The 16,028-nt window shown below is 45.0% G+C and overlaps 1 long non-coding RNA gene across 2 annotated transcripts in view; it reads left to right on the top strand.

Moving 5' to 3' along the window:
• Positions 1–15,360, top strand: part of LOC310828141 — a 170,223-nt gene extending 154,863 nt beyond the window's left edge. For both annotated transcript variants that reach the window (XR_014556716.1, XR_014556717.1), the window contains exon 3: positions 15,272–15,360. This is a non-coding gene — a long non-coding RNA (uncharacterized lncRNA). The remainder of the gene's footprint in view (positions 1–15,271) is intronic.
• Positions 15,361–16,028: the final 668 nt, after the last annotated feature.

Genomic DNA, 16,028 nt, shown 5'->3' with positions numbered 1-16,028 from the left:
CAAAGTTGCTCTCCCCTATATTTCCAAGATATCAATTCAGTCTTTCATAAACAAATAGCATTCCCAGTTTCTTTCTAAGATGTCCCTTTATCTTAGTTCTTCTGCTTTTAATCACTCACGTAAATCAATATTTGAAAATTCCGGTTTTCATGTTTCAGTCCAGTAAAGGAAAAGAAAAAAAAGTCAAGCGCCTCAGTAATATAAAGAGGAGAAAATCACCTACAGTGTAGTAGTTTCGCTGGTGTATATCACTGTCCTTTTTTCCTCTCCCCTTTCCGCCTATTGCCAGATTCACTCTCAAAGGTTTCTAATGGCGGCAGGGGCTTCTCTTCCGGTTTGGAATCCCTTGCGTTTATCGCACAGAACAAAGAACAAAGAAGCGTCTTTTCTCCTCCTTTCCCCCTCCGTTTCGCCGAGGACGCCTCCCTCCAGATATTTTTCCTTGGCCTCTCTCCTTCCCCCCTTCTGTAACAGTACACCACAATTTTTTTTCCCTTTTGTCCTGAGGGGACGGCTGAGAGGAGATATCTTATCTTATCCACCAAGGCAACTCACTTTCACTTTCCTCTCACACTGGCGTCGCGCTGCGTCTGGGTTGATTTTCGGTTTTCAGCTAAACTCCGTTCACTCCTCTTTGTTGCTCCGAGACTTCCTTGTTGTTGCTTGGTCTTTTGACCACCAAATTGGAATGTTTTCTTTTCGTTTCGGAGTTCTTAGTTTGAGAACGGACCGCTTTCTCCGCAGGCTCAGGGCTTCGCTAATTGGAGGTAGGTAATGGCGTCCCTCGACCTGCAAGATCTCTCCGCCGCTCTCTTCACCTCTTAGAGGTTACCTGGTGGCCGGGTCGATCTTTCTCCTGGTCGTGCCGGGAACCAGACCTTCTGAACACCCTCCAGAAGTATTTTGGGGGGTCTCCGCGCCCTGGAGTTGCCCCCACCCTCCAAAATAGCTCAGGTTCTCCCCTCCCGGTAAGAACCTTGCTTGCGCTGAGATCGCGGTGCGCCGGAAGTCTCCCATAGGCATCCCATTGGCCATGTGAGAGCAGGATCCTGGACTAAATGGGCCATCCTTATATTCCTGTTCCACAAATCTGAGCCAACACAAGACAGCCATAACTGATCTTAAACAGGCAAGGTTTTAGTCTAATTGCTGAACACGATTTCCCTTTGGCTCTAAGAAATCTCACCAAAATCTCAGGGCAGCCCATACAGCCATGCAGGTTTGGGGGTCTTACAGAGAGCCAGTGTGGTGTAGTGGTTAAGAGCGGTAGTCTCGTAATCTGGGGAACCGGGTTCACGTCTCCGCTCCTCCACATGCAGCTGCTGGGTGACCTTGGGCCAGTCACACTTCTTTGAAGTCTCTCAGCCTCACTCACCTCACAGAGTATTTGTTGTGGGGGAGGAAGGGAAAGGAGAATGTTAGCCACTTTGAGACTCCTGAAGGGGAGTGTAAGGCGGGATATGAAATCCAAACTCTTCTTCTTCTTCTGGTTGTCTCATGATGAAGCCAGCCACAAATATGCCTCCCTGACATTTTGAACTTGGAGATGTATGGAAGCAAAAACAGCACACCGTCCAAGGAAATAAACAGTTCATAATTGCTAATGTTTCGCTTCTGATAAGTAAAAAATCCTGAGCACATTAAATTATATATAAAAAATAGATTTCACTTCTAGTTTAAATACAGCTGCAGTAATTCTTATGTGCTGCGCAGCTGTTCAACATGCTGGCAGCTGTCCATATCTTATGTGTCCTATCATGCATTTTCCACTATTGTCTTTTTTTGACAACGTAAAGAATGCATCTTTAACTCTTGGGGGGAAAGCAGTTTTTCTCCCCAGGTAGATTTTGCCACAGACTTTAATACATTTGCAGCTCTATGGTCTTTGCACCCATTAAACACCTTCAATCAGCCCATTCTGAATTCTGTATGGAAGGGAGTAAGTAGCATTCTCTGTTTGGCTTGTTTCTGATCAGCAGATTTTGCAAACAGCGTCCTTCTTTCACAGGTTTAGTTTGTGTGCTTTTGGGGTAGTGATTGAATTCCTATGCCGAATGGGCAGGCACACCCCCTTCCAGCCATGTGACATGGAGGCCTGTGTGTACAGAGGTATGGGTTTCTGAGTGTTTCGGACAGTGTCGGTATCAGTAGTCAAACACTGGTGTTTCGACTACATTTCAGGGGATTGGACTAGATGACCCTTAGGGTCCCTTCCAACTCTACAATTCTGTGATTCTATGACTGATTTCTTTCCCAAGCCTTCCAAGAGACTTTTGAAAATCAAGAACAACTTTTTTTGTAACACTGAAAACACTCAGATATAAACTTATTGGGTAGCTAAAGGAAAATGTATTCATTTAGCCTATCCAATGAGTTTGTGATGAGGCAAAAAAAAGGGGGGGTATCTGCCACTTTAAGATTGATGGGAGAAGGGGAACATATAGCTGGTAAATAAATAACCATGTTTCATTGTTTCTGTGTTTGTGCACTGTTTTCATTCTTTTCCTTCTTAGTCCCTTTTCCAAGCCATCATCAGCCACCCTCACCACTTCCTTGCTTTCTTTGGTATACATCTTCAAAATACATAGTTATCATGTCACCCCTTTAGCTATACACATTTCCCTCTTTTAATCTTTCTCCATAAATCAATCATTCAATTGCTGAGTCATTTGTCTTACTTTTGAATTCTCACCAGAGCCTCTCTTATCTTTTGGAGCTACACAAAACCCACAGCTAAGCTCAAAACAGTGATATTACAGCCAAAGTCTTATATTTAGCTCCAGTTGAACACAATAGGACTGACTTCTGTGTAGGCAGGCACAGGATTGTGCTGTTGGTACCTCAAACCAAAAATGACCTGAGCCAGCCTCCCACTGAAGCCGTCCTTTACCTGTGCCCTCCTGCTGTTTTTGACTACAACTCCTGGGCTCGCTGGGACTGGTGGGATTTGTAGTCCAAAGTATCTGAAGGGCACCAGGTTGGGGAAGGTTGTTCCCCAGCAACATGCACCAAGGAGAAAAGATTTTGCCTGAAGCAAGAGGAAGTCCTCTCTTTTCTAGAAATGCAGTGGTTAACATCTGGTTGTCATATATCTGAAGAAATGTATTTGGAATTTGAGATGACCCTCAAACTCACCTGCCACCTGTTTCAAGACACTAATCTAGAACGAAGACTCTGTAGCACTTTTAAAAATGGCACATATGGGATAAGGCAGGCCTTCAGCTAAGCTGTGTGTGTCACAGGAGCTCCCTATGCCCATAAATCTAACACATTGCCCTCAAGTATGGTGGAGTACATTGCCTTGGGTTGAAGGTAGATTCACCTGACAGTCCAGTTGGCTTCTGTACAGGGAATTGAGTGGGTGAATATTGTGTGTCATATTTTCTCCTCAGACTTCGACAACAAAATGTCCTTGGCCACTAAATTAAATTAAAACTCAAGTCCCATTCTGCCGTTTCCAGCAGGCTTTGGAATAAATAAATACTTAGCCCTAAGTTTGACAGATGGGACATGGGTGGCGCTGTGGTCTAAACCACTGAGCCTTAGGCTTGCCGATCAAAAGGTCGGTGGTTCAAATCCCCGCGATGGGGTAAGCTCCTGTTGCTCGGTCCCAGCTCCTGCCAACCTAGCAGTTCGAAACTACACCACTGCAAGTAGATAAATAGATACTGCTCCAGCGGGAAGGTAAACGGCGTTTCCATGCGCTGCTCTGCCAGAAGTGGCTTAGTCATGCTGGCCACATGACCTGGAAAAACTGTCTGCGGACAAACACTGTCCCCCTCGTCTTGTAAAATAAGATGAGTGCCGCAACCCCAGAGTCGTTCATGACTGGACTTAACTGTCAGGGGGCTCTTTACCTTTACCTTTAAGTTTGACAGAGGAGCAGCAACTCTGAGCAGTTTGTGTGAGTGAGGAAATTTCATCCTCTTCAAAGGCAAAACAGAAGCCGGGAGAGTCTATTTATAATTTGGGGGATTTTTGAAATCATAACTCTTTCATTAGAAACTGCCTTAAGCCCACAGACGTGGCAATCAAACACTGTAATATCCGGTGTCATGTGAGAAGCACCTTCTGTATTTTAGCAAACATCATCAAAGGGTTTAAGTTGAAATTAGGTGTGTTTTCAGAAATGTGCTCATGGTCTTAAAGGGCTATGATGGGTGAAGATACTTAGCAGGAAAGGGACACCAAATGAGTTTTCTTTAAAAAGGAAGAACAATAAAAATCTTATTGTTGGAATGGTTTTTCTAGCCTCAGGTCTGCAAAATACTGTACTCAGTTGAGCACTTACTAACCTGAAAAGAGCAGAGAATGGTGTACATGCAATTTAAGCCCAAATCATTGCTATGGAAACTCCTTTTCCCAGACCTCACACTGCTGTAGTAAGTGCCCAAGAGCTAAACATATGTGCAGTAAGAGCCAGTGTGGTGTAGTGGTTAGAGAACTGAACTAGGACCCAGGAGACCAGGGTTCGAATTCCCACTTGGCCATGAAGCCCACTGCTCACCTTGGGTCAGGCACCCTCTCTCGGGGTCAGTGTGAGAATAAAACGAGGGTGAGAACAATACACAACACCTTGAGGTTCCCGGAGGAATCATGCAATTATAAATAATAATAATAAAATACAAGAACCAGACACATGGAAACAATAGCCTTGTTACTTCCTCCCAACTGTCTTCCAGCTTGGAGTGGTGATTGTAAATGCGGCCTAAAATGGTCATGCCAAGTTGTCAAAACTACACATGTGCTTGGACAATTTTGAACCCATCAGCTAGGAATTAATGGATGTCCATTTCTGGCCCATGTCAAGTCATCATAGGTTCATTTTTAAATCTCTGCCATCTATGATCACCAGGTGAGGCCTCACTGGTGGTGCTGCCACCAGCAGCTGGTATGTTGGCGCTGACCCATGACAGGGCCTTTTTAGTGGTGTTTCCCTGGTTGTGGAATGCCCTCTGGAGTGAGATGTGTCTGTCTCCATCATTATTAACTTTCAGGAAGAATTGAAAACATTCTGGTTAACCCAGACATTTGGTGGCTGAAGAATGTTCATGATCATTTGATAGGAGAAGGTTTTTAAGTGACATTGCTTTTAGATAAATTTTATTGTACTTGCTTAAATTGTCTTATAATGATTTTGTTTTCTTTTTGCTTTTAAATTGTATACTGTTTGGCACTCTGGGGTCCTTGAGGAAGGACTAGGTGTAAATTCAATAAAATTGTAGTACAGTGGTACCTCGGTTTAAGAACTTAATTCATTCCGGAGGTCCGTTCTTAACCTGACACTGTTCTTAACCTGAAGCACCACTTTAGCTAATGGGTCCCCCTGCTGCCGCCGCGCCACCACTGTGCAATTTCTGTTCTCATCCTGAAGCAAAGTTCTTAACCTGAGGTACTATTTCTGGGTTAGCGGAGCCTGTAACCTGAAGAGTCTGTAACCCAAGGTACAACTGTAGTAGTAGTTGTAATAGTTTCTGCATTAATCTGACTTCACTTTTTTAAAGCACAAAAATCAATGTTTAAAAATGCAATTAATTAATGTATTTTTAAACATATACTTTCACAAAATACATATCTCAAAAATGTATTTTCTGTCATGTTTTACCTCAAAATTTTCATTTTATATGCATTTGGATACATATTTCTTTGAGCTGAGAAACATCGCAACAGTGAGAGAAGATCAAAATCCCAAGGGCAATTGTGTTCTGATCTACACTGTAGTCCAATAGCATCAGGTGAGGTCACATCAGAATTTGCAAAGGTCAAATTCTTCAAGCATCCTTACACACAACTGGATTTGGTTTTAATTCCAGGCTAAGTTCTTGCCAGAAATTGCTCCTCTCTGCCCCACCCTGCCTTGGAATGCAAGGTTTGCCCGAGGCTTCAAATTTCCCTGCTTTTTTGTGCTCCAACTAGGGATGGGCGAATCTGTCAATTTCAGTTTCTCATTTTCCCAGTCTTAAGTTCAGTTCTCCACATTTCGAAATCAGTTTACAATTTATTTAATTTTAAATTCCTCGTGAAAATCCACCAGCATTTTTGTGTGAATACACACATTTTTGAATGCAGTTTGCGTAATACAGTGGTACCTCGGTTTATGAACAGTCCTGTTTACAAATTATTTGGTTTACGAATTCTGCAAAACTGGAAGTAGTGTTCCGGTTTGCGAACTTTAGCTCAGTCTACGAACGGAAGCCAAACGGTGGAAAGGCACTGGCAGCAGGAGGTCTCATTAGGAAAAGCATGCCTCAGTTTAAGAACAGATTTGGTTTAAGAACGGACTTCAGGAACGGATTAAGTTCGTAAACATTTTTGCAAAGCATATTTTCCTAATATTTACATTTTCCCTAACAAACTGCATGTTTGCATGTTATTTTCATGAATATATGCAGTTTTATGCACATTTTACCTTCATATATGTATTTTTTGTGCACATTACTTGGATGGAGAACTGTCCTGCAAAATTCAGATATGTGCGAATTTTGATGGATTATTGTGTTTGCAGTGTTTCAGAAAGAGTGAATTAGGTTTAAATGCAAACTAAATACAATTTATTCTCTGTCCCTTGCTCCAACCTTCCAGCAACCATTATATAAGGAAGTGAGAGGAGGCTGCGGACAGGCTGTTAGACAATGGTGGAACAATTCCATTTCTTTTTCTTTATGCTGTACCAGATCCACAATGTCCTGGGTCACGCCCCTTCATCAGGAAATGGACTAGCTTTCGATCCGTCCTGGATGTCAAAAGTGGAAGGGCTTTGTGTGTGAAGGTGGACCTGCCACCACATCACTGCTCCCAGAGCCAGTGTGGTGTAGTGGTTAAGAGCGGTAGACTCGTAATCTGGTGAACCGGGTTCGTGTCTCCGCTCCTCCACATGCAGCTGCTGGGTGACCTTGGGCCAATCACACTTCTCTGAAGTCCCTCAGCCCCACTCACCTCACAGAGTGTTTGTTGTGGGGGAGGATGGGAAAGGAGAATGTTAGCCGCTTTGAGACTACTTCGGGTAGTGATAAAGCGGGATATCAAATCCAAACTCCTCCTCCTCCTCCTCCTCCTCCTCCTCCTCCTCCTCCTCCTCCTCCTCTTCTTCCTCTCCTCCTCCTCCTCCTCCCAGCCAGGGTTTTGGTTGCTGTGTCTCATTTTGTCTTTAACATGGTTTACACATGTTCATCACTTGGTTTTTCTGACTTTGAAGTCTCTTCTACAGACAACTGTATGCCCTAGCTCCATTTAAAAGCATTGTGCTGAGGATGAGTTTTCATGGGTCGTATGATAATTTTTGTTAGTGGCAATTCATCTGTGAGAACCCGTTTATACTGTATATAACAGGGGAGTGCAAAACTAATATTCTGGTAAGACTGATGGTTGAAAGAAGGCATTGAAGGTCCAACAGCAACACTAACTGAACTGGAGAAGAATCAGGAAGGAAGGAAGTAAAGTTTGAGATATGTACTGTATGGTGGCAAGTGGTTACTCGATGAGGAATCCATGCAAGTAGAATAGATTGCCTCTCTGTCTATCGCCCCCCAACTGGTACCTACTGGTTCTGGTAACTTATTGCAAGGGTTGATGACATATGTGCTGGGAAGTGATGAGCATTTTTGCTTTTGAGGATTGTCTCAAAGATTCTGCATTGAGTAGGAGATTGGAATATTTGACCTCCAAAGTCGGTTTCAATTCTATGATGCAAACATTAATGTGTGAACCAACTCATAGTCACACAAAACTGTACTATGAAAAGGAGGGGTTGCAGCAAATGATAATGTAGAAATGATTGTGGAAAACCATATCAGGTGCATGTGAACTAGGGTTGCACCAAGTATTCTCATTTCAATTTTTCTGATTGCAAATAGCAATTCCAGAGGGGTAGAAATATTGAACAGAAAACCACTGTTTGCAATCATTCACTTTTTAGAGCCAGTGTGGTGTAGTGGTTAAGAGCAGTAGACTCGTAATCTGGGGAACCGGGTTTGCTTCTTTGCTCCTCCACTTGCAGCTGCTGGGTGACCTTGGGCTAGTCACACTTCTCTGAAGTCTCTCAGCCCCACCCACCTCACCACAACCTGTTTGTTGTGGGGGAGGAAAGGAAAGGAAAATGTTAGCCGCTTTGAGACTCCTTTGGGTAGTGATAAAGCGGGATATCAAATCCAAACAACTCTTCTTCTTCTTCTTCTTCTTCTTCTTCTTCTTCTTCTTCTTCTTCTTCTTCTTCTTCTTCCTCCTCCTCCTCCTCCTCCTCCTCCTCCTCCTCCTCCTCTAAAAATCATGCTGTGTGAAGTTGTCTTCTGGTCCCATTCTGCTTTGCTCCCCCCTTTTCTGGTTACTGCTTCTTCTTCTTCTTATGGATTAGTCACATGAATGGTGCTAGCCAATCAGGAATCCCACGTGAAATGAATCCCGTTGACAGAGCAAGAGTAGGCAATGTAAATGGGGAGATTTTTTTAATGTTGCTGAAAATGTTCCTATGTGTCTTTGGTCACATCCATACCATATATTTAAAACATATTTAAAGCACATGGCTCCCCCCCCCCAAGAATCCTGGGAACTGTAGTTTGTCAAGGGTGCTAGGAATTGTAGCTTTAATTAGGCTATACCACAGTTTCCAGTATTCTTTGAGAGAAGCCATGTGCTTTAAACGGATTGTGCTTTATGCTTATCTAAATATTGTTGTAGGGATGACCATGAAGCAAATCCCTAGGTTTTCTATTTTAAAATGTGCTGCAATTCAAAACGTACTATACCAGACCCATTGCAGGATTCAAGCTGGCGTTTTGTGAGAGGCCATTTGACTCATAAAATTTATGTCCACCTAAGTGGCTTTCTGTAATATTCCATTAGCCGGGCATTTTCTATTATTAGGCCATGCAGAAGAATACGTAGCACCTGCAACGCGAAAGGTATTTTCCAGACTTGAGAATCACATTATCCAGTCCTCTTTGCCAAACCTTCATTTTGCTTACGGCCTGAGTTTTCAAAAACTGCTAAGGTAGCCGTGCCTCCTTTTGGCTCTGAAAAACCTCGTTGGCATGAGCACTTCTGAATCAAAGATGAGTCGGGAATGGCAAAACAAAAACACAAAAAAACACACCACTGGCTGCATATCAAAGCGGGCCGTTAAATGTTGTGAACAAGTAGGGGCCTGCGGCAAAGTACGGGGTGTGGGGGAGGGAAGGGAAGGGAAGGGAAGGGGTACATAGGCAACAAAAGACGATCCCACACTTTCTGCCCATCTCCATGCTCCTCCAGTTTGCTCATGGAGGTGGCGGGAGAGACACAGAAGAGGCTCCTCTCTGCAACTGGCATACCTATGCCTGCCCACCTCCCATTCATCCTAACGGCTATGGCAGGTGGAGGGGACTCAGAGGTGGGGCAACAGTAGCTCAGTGAGGGGAATAGGGCCTCAGCGCCTAGGACTTGCCGATCGAAAGGTCGGCGGTTCGAATCCCTGCGGCGGGGTGCGCTCCCGCTGCTCGGTCCCAGCGCCTGCCAACCTAGCAGTTCGAAAGCACCCCTGGGTGCAAGTAGATAAATAGGGACCGCTTACTGGCGGGAAGGTAAACGGCGTTTCCGTGTGCGGCTCTGGCTCGCCAGAGCAGCGATGTCACGCTGGCCACGTGACCCGGAAGTGTCTCCGGACAGCGCTGGCCCCTGGCCTCTTAAGTGAGATGGGCGCACAACCCCAGAGTCTGGCAAGACTGGCCCGTACGGACAGGGGTACCTTTACCTTTACCTTACAGAACTCTTAGCACCCTTAACAAACTACATTTCCCAGGATTCCCTGGGGGCAGGGAGGGGGAACCATGGCTGTTTAAAGTGGAGCTTTACAGATAGAGTGCCGATGGAGCCTTAGCTTTCTAACTACAGTGGTACCTCGGGTTAAGAACTTAATTCGTTCCGGAGGTCCGTTCTTAACCTGAAACTGTTCTTAACCTGAAGCACCACATTAGCTAATGGGTCCTCCTGCTCAGTGGCGTAGCGTGGGTTGTCAGCACCCGGGGCAAGGCAAGTAATTTACGCCCCCTAACCCATGGATTTGCGCCCCCTAACCCTAACCCCCAGATGTTGCGCCCGGTGCGGCCGGGCCCCCCTGCACCCCCCACGCTATGCCACTGCTCCTGCTGCCGCTGTGCCGCCGGAGCACGATTTCTGTTCTTATCCTGAAGCAAAGTTCTTAACCTGAAGCACTATTTCTGGGTTAGAGGAATCTGTAACCTGAAGCGTCTGTAACCTGAAGCATATGTAACCTGAGGTACCACTGTATTGAGGGAGCCAGAGATGGTAGCAAGCAATGAGGCCATTTCTGTGATCTAGGTGTATTGTTTGATGAAAGCCTGCAAGTCTGAGGCTGCAGTGCTAACCCCACTTACCTGGGAGGAAACCCCATTGAATTCAGTGGGACTTACTTCTGAGTAGACATGGCTAGGATTGCAGCCTTCATTTCTCCTTCCTCCTGGAGGCATAGGCAGGATCTTTCCAATGTTGGAGCTGTGTTTGCCCCTTGCAAGCTAATGTCTTCTTGTGTGTGGGTAGCAGAAGAGAACGCCCTGTTGTGAAGGCACCTGAGCAGGGCCGGTTTTAGGTTTGATGAGGCCCTACGCTGCTGAAGGTAATGGGGCCCTTTATATGTCCAGCTGTCCTTTGTCAACAACAAATTGTCGCTGTTTTTGTGTTGAATATATGCTATATGGCAATTTATGGACCTAATAGGCATCTAAAGCCATTTGCACATAACAAAATATGTATTTTATCAAAGTGATTGTTGAAAAGTCCATGCAGAATGCAAAGTCCATGCAGAATGTAGGCACCCTACATATAGAAATGAGCAAACCAGTGATATTTTAGGGAGCAGGCGAGCAGGCGGGGCCCATTACTTACATCACAGGAGCCTACACTACACAAAACACTGTTGCTGTATGTAGGTTTTATTTTATTTGTCTTTTATCTTATATTTTGGAAATGTACATCCAGTTTCCCCCCCTTTAATTTTTTTGGGGTGCCCCCAAGAGAGTGGGGCCCTAAGCTATAGCTTGTTTAGCTTATACGTAAATCCGGCACTGCACCTGAGCTTCTGGTGTGTTCCCTGGCGAGCACAGCATAAGGGGTGGGTTGCAAATGGAGCAAGCAAGCTCACTCCCCGCCAATACTAACCACCCCTGAGGGCCGTCACAGTTTCCAGCGGTTGACAGGCAACATGTAAAGGGAATGTTGACAAGCATACCTATTGCTTGGGAAGGATTGTTTCAGATGGTCCTCCTCCTTGTCTGAGATCCTTGACTGCATGTTTTTCTTGGACTCATTTCTGCCCTCTTACACCGACGATAAGAAATTACCATTGCATATTTCCCCCCCCACCCCTCAAGTCACTGGTGCACCTCTGCCTTCTAATAACCTCTCTGAAGGTTATGCATGCTAGTTACTTTCTTGGCAACTGTTCAGGTAGTTTTCAAGCTCTCTCTTGTATGCAAATGGAACCTTGATCTGGTGATTAAGTAAGATTTATGGCCACGGCAACAGCAGTAGGAGCAGCAGCACCTCTTTAAGTGTGTACAGCACTAGGTGAAAGGAAGAACCTGTCATTTTTATTGTGACATCTTTAGAATGGGGCTGAAAGCCGGTCTTTAAACATCTGGAGGAATTGGGTAGGGGTGGGGGGAAATGGGGCGACGAGTGAGCTACTTGCCTAGGCCTCATATGACCCCCGGTACAATTTCCCCGTTCTGCTGTGTGCTTGCCTGCTGATGAGTTGCACATTAAAATACAAAAAAACCCTTTAAAAAAACACCTCTATGCCTCTGGGTCAGCACCTTGTTTTGCTAAGGGCTGCCAACTTTTGATTTCAAAACAAGCCGGGTAGGCAGAGCCAAGTGAGAAGCTGATAGGTTTGGTGAGCCTGGAAAGGCATGAAGGGAACCAGTATGGCATTTGGCAGGCCAAAGGTGGAGCTGGGGCAGAACCTGGCAAACAGAAGGTACAGTCAGGGACGCTGGTTGGCAACCCTAGTTTTGCTGGAGGGAAGTTGTGTGTGCATGTGATGAGCTATCATCCCTAACCCGCCTCTAAGGTGATAGAAACTACTAAAAGGTAAAGGTAAAGGGGACCCCTGACCATCAGGTCCACTTGTGACCGACTCTGGGGTTGCAGCGCTCATCTCGCTTTATTGGCCAAGGGAGCCGGCGTACAGCTTCCGGGTCATGTGGCCAGCATGACTAAGCCGCTTCTGGCGAACCAGAGCAGCGCACGGAAATGCCGTTTACCTTCCCACCAGAGCGGTACCTATTTATCTACTTGCACTTTGACGTGCTTTCGAACTGCTAGGTTGGCAGGAGCAGGGACCGAGCATCGGGAGCTCACCCCGTCATGGGGATTCTAACCACCGATCGTCTGATCGGCAAGTCCTAGACTCTGTGGTTTAACCCACAGAGCCACCCGTGTCTACTACTGTAGTCTTTTTTTTTGCCTTTTAACTAAAAACTAGGAGGGGCAACTGACACCCCACTCCCAGGGGCCTTCAGTTGCCAACCCATACACAATATACTTGGTTCCCTCATTGTTGTAGGAGAGAAGGATTTCTTTCAGCAAATAAGTAGAACTGATCGTGATTAAACCAACATTTTGCAGCCATGCAAATTGGGTTTTTCCGCTATTGTAAAATTATATTTCCATACTCAAATCTAAAGTTAGAATCTTCAGAGGCTTGTCACCTAATGGGAGAGGTTCAGGCAACAAAAACAACTAAAATCAAATGGATATTGTCCCAAGAAATGCATTAAATATTGAGGTGTTAAGAGACAAACGTTAGCTACAAGCTAAGGGCCAAAATATGCATTATGCAGGAAGATCCATGACTGATTTCTTGATGGTTTTTTTTTTAACTAAATGAATCTCCAAAGAAGAGTGGGGATAGTAATATGTTTGTGGAAGTAGGAGTTGTGGGCATTTAATATACATTAGATGGGCATTTTATAGATAGTGTCTTCCATCAGCTTCAGCTGGTGGTCCAGCTACACCCGTATCCGGACAGGGATAGCCTAACATTAATTGGTTATGCTCTGGTAACCTCTAGAAGAAGAGAAGAAGAAGAGTTTGGATTTGATATCCCGCCTTTCACTCCCTTTAAGGAGTCTCAAAGCGGCTAACATTCTCCTTTCCATTCCTCCCCCACAACAAACACTCTGTGAGGTGAGTGGGGCTGAGAGATTTCAAAGAAGTGTGACTAGCCCAAGGTCACCCAGCGGCTGCATGTGGAGGAGCGGGGAAGCGAACCCAGTTCCCCAGATTACAAGACTACCGCTCTTAACCACTACACCACACTGGCTCTCAAGGTTAGATTACTGCAACATGTTATACACTGGGCTGCCTCTGATGGTTCAGAAACTTCAGCTGGTGCAGAATTTGGTGACCAAGATGGTTTGTGTATATACTGCCAATCCTGGTCCAACTGTAAAAGGTAAAGGTAAAGGTACCCCTGTCCGTACGGGCCAGTTTTGACAGACTCTGGGGTTGTGCGCCCATCTCACTCAAGAGGCCAGGGGCCAGCGCTGTCCGGAGACACTTCCGGGTCACGTGGCCAGCGTGACAAAGCTGCATCTGGCGAGCCAGAGCTGCACACGGAAACGCCGTTTACCTTCCCGCTGGTAAGCGGTCCCTATTTATCTACTTGCACCCGGAGGTGCTTTCGAACTGCTAGGTTGGCAGGCGCTGGGACCGAGCAGCGGGAGCGCACCCTGCCGCAGGGATTCGAACCGCCGACCTTTCGATCAGCAAGTCCTAGGCGCTGAGGCTTTAACCCACAGCGCCACCTGCGTCCTGGTCCAACTGTACTGGCTGCCAATTAGTTTCTGGTTCCAATTCGAAGTGCTGGTTTTAAGCAATAACACCTTAAACAGCTCAGGACTACAATACCTCAAGGACTGCCTCTCCCCATATGTATCTCCTCCATAAGAAGTCTGAAGCAGTGGCTCCTTGTTTGTGGAATGATCTCCTCAAGGAGGCTCACTTGACACTTTCAAAACGTAACCTCTTCTCCCAGGTCTTTGGTTAAACAAACTATGGCCTTTTAAATTGTGTGTGCATGTGTGTGTACCAGAGGGTTGTTTTGTTTGTTATTATGGTATGTATTTTTATGTTTTTATATTGTAAGCTGCCCTGTGACCCTCAGATGAAGGGTAGTATAATTAATTGATTAATTATAGTTAATGAACACCTGCTCCGTAACAACAAAAGATACACAATCCTAGCTGTCATGGACCAACACCCACTTGATCATATACATCATGGTGCCCTCAAAGGCTTTTGTTGGGCTGTGTATGCCATTCAAAATGGCAGCCATGGGGGCGTGGCATAACACAAAATGGCCACCAGATCTAAAAGAGCAGAAAAAAAGAGAGGGCCACAAAATGGTTTGACCATGCCCTCTATAAGCCAGGCTTCCCACCAATCAGAAAAGGCATCTACATTAGGCACCACCACACTTTCTCACAAAGAGAAGCTCTTTGCATTTCTCCTCTAGTTGTCAACAACAACAGCAACAACACTTTATTATGGTCAGAGCGGAAAGGAGGGTGGGTGTCCAGTCGAATGTAGAAGAGGCTGATCTAATGCACATAGGAACTTATCTGGAAGAGCAAACAGTCTCTTGCATTGTGGAATTTTGAGGGGATATTTACCGAGATCACCATTGGAGGGACTGGCAGGCACACTGGCAATCATGGACACTGCATTGGTGACCCCTGCTGTACAGCAACTATTTAGTATATAAAGGTAAAGGGACCCCTGACCATTAGGTCCAGTCTTGATTGACTCTGGGGTTGCGGCGCTCATCTCGCTCTGTAGGCCGAGGGAGCTGGTGTACAGCTTCCGGGTCATGTGGCCAGCATGACTAAGCCGCTTCTGGCGAACCAGAGCAGTGCACGGAAACGCTGTTTACCTTCCCACTGGAGTGGTACCTATGTATCTACATGCACTTTGACGTGCTTTCAGACTGCTAGGTTGGCAGGAGCAGGGACCGAGCAACGGGAGCTCACCCCGTCGCGGGGATTTATAGCGTAGTGTAATATAGCACATTAGCATATAGCACATTGAGTATACTATGGTATAGCCATTATTCTAATTACTACAGTCAGATTTGATGATAATTGTTTCTTAAAATGTGCCCCTGAAGGGCTATTCTGAATCATGCTGTGCCTATATTAAACTTTTCCCCAAACACCCAGAGTTTTCTCCTCCCCTTCTCCAGCCTTTAAAGCATCCTACCTCACCTGCTCTCTTCCAGATATTGTTGGACTTAAATAAAAAAGACCTGACTAGTATGGCAAATTGTCACAGAAGATGGGAAGTGTAGTCCAATGAAATCTGGTGAGCACTAAACTGGGCAAGCCTGCTTTAAGTGTCACAAAATCAAATAGTATTTAATAGTGAAATGAGAACAGAAATTAGGCCTCTCGAGACACCCAAGCCATGAATTGGAATCATTTTAATAGTGGTTTAAAATATTTGCATATGAGTAAGAACAAGAACTCTCTAAGAGAAAAAAAAAAGGATTTCATTGCAAAAGATACCGTCTTTCTTTGGTGGGAAGAAAAGAGAATGTCTCTTCTAAGATGATGGTTATTTCCTCTGTTTTTTTTAAAGTAGTCCTATTACAAATGTTACATTTCTTCAAAAGGAAAAAAAAAAGCACCTTTGCTGCCGAATTTACTAGGTACACATTTTTAATTAATCAAAAGGTTTCCATTGATCAGCATAGCTTATTAATTAGCTAATGAAGTAGCCTAGTGGAAATCCTTAAGATCTCATGACAAAAAGATGGATACTTTACTATCTTGGGGAAATTATAGCCTATGACTCTATAAAGCAGAGTAGGAGGAATCAAGATGCATCAATGTAGGCTGGAAAGTCCATTTAGGATGGAAGATACACCCAGGCACTTCTCATAGATACTGCAACAATGAAGACGTACACAACAAACTATTTGTTCTTCCTTACTTAGGGCCTTGCTCTGGGTGTCCCTTTCATACCAATCATTTATT

Source organism: Podarcis gaigeae, assembly GCF_964106915.1.
Source record: "Podarcis gaigeae genome assembly, chromosome: 12".
Taxonomy (NCBI): domain Eukaryota; kingdom Metazoa; phylum Chordata; class Lepidosauria; order Squamata; family Lacertidae; genus Podarcis; species Podarcis gaigeae.
This window is presented reverse-complemented; position numbering and strand designations above follow the sequence as displayed.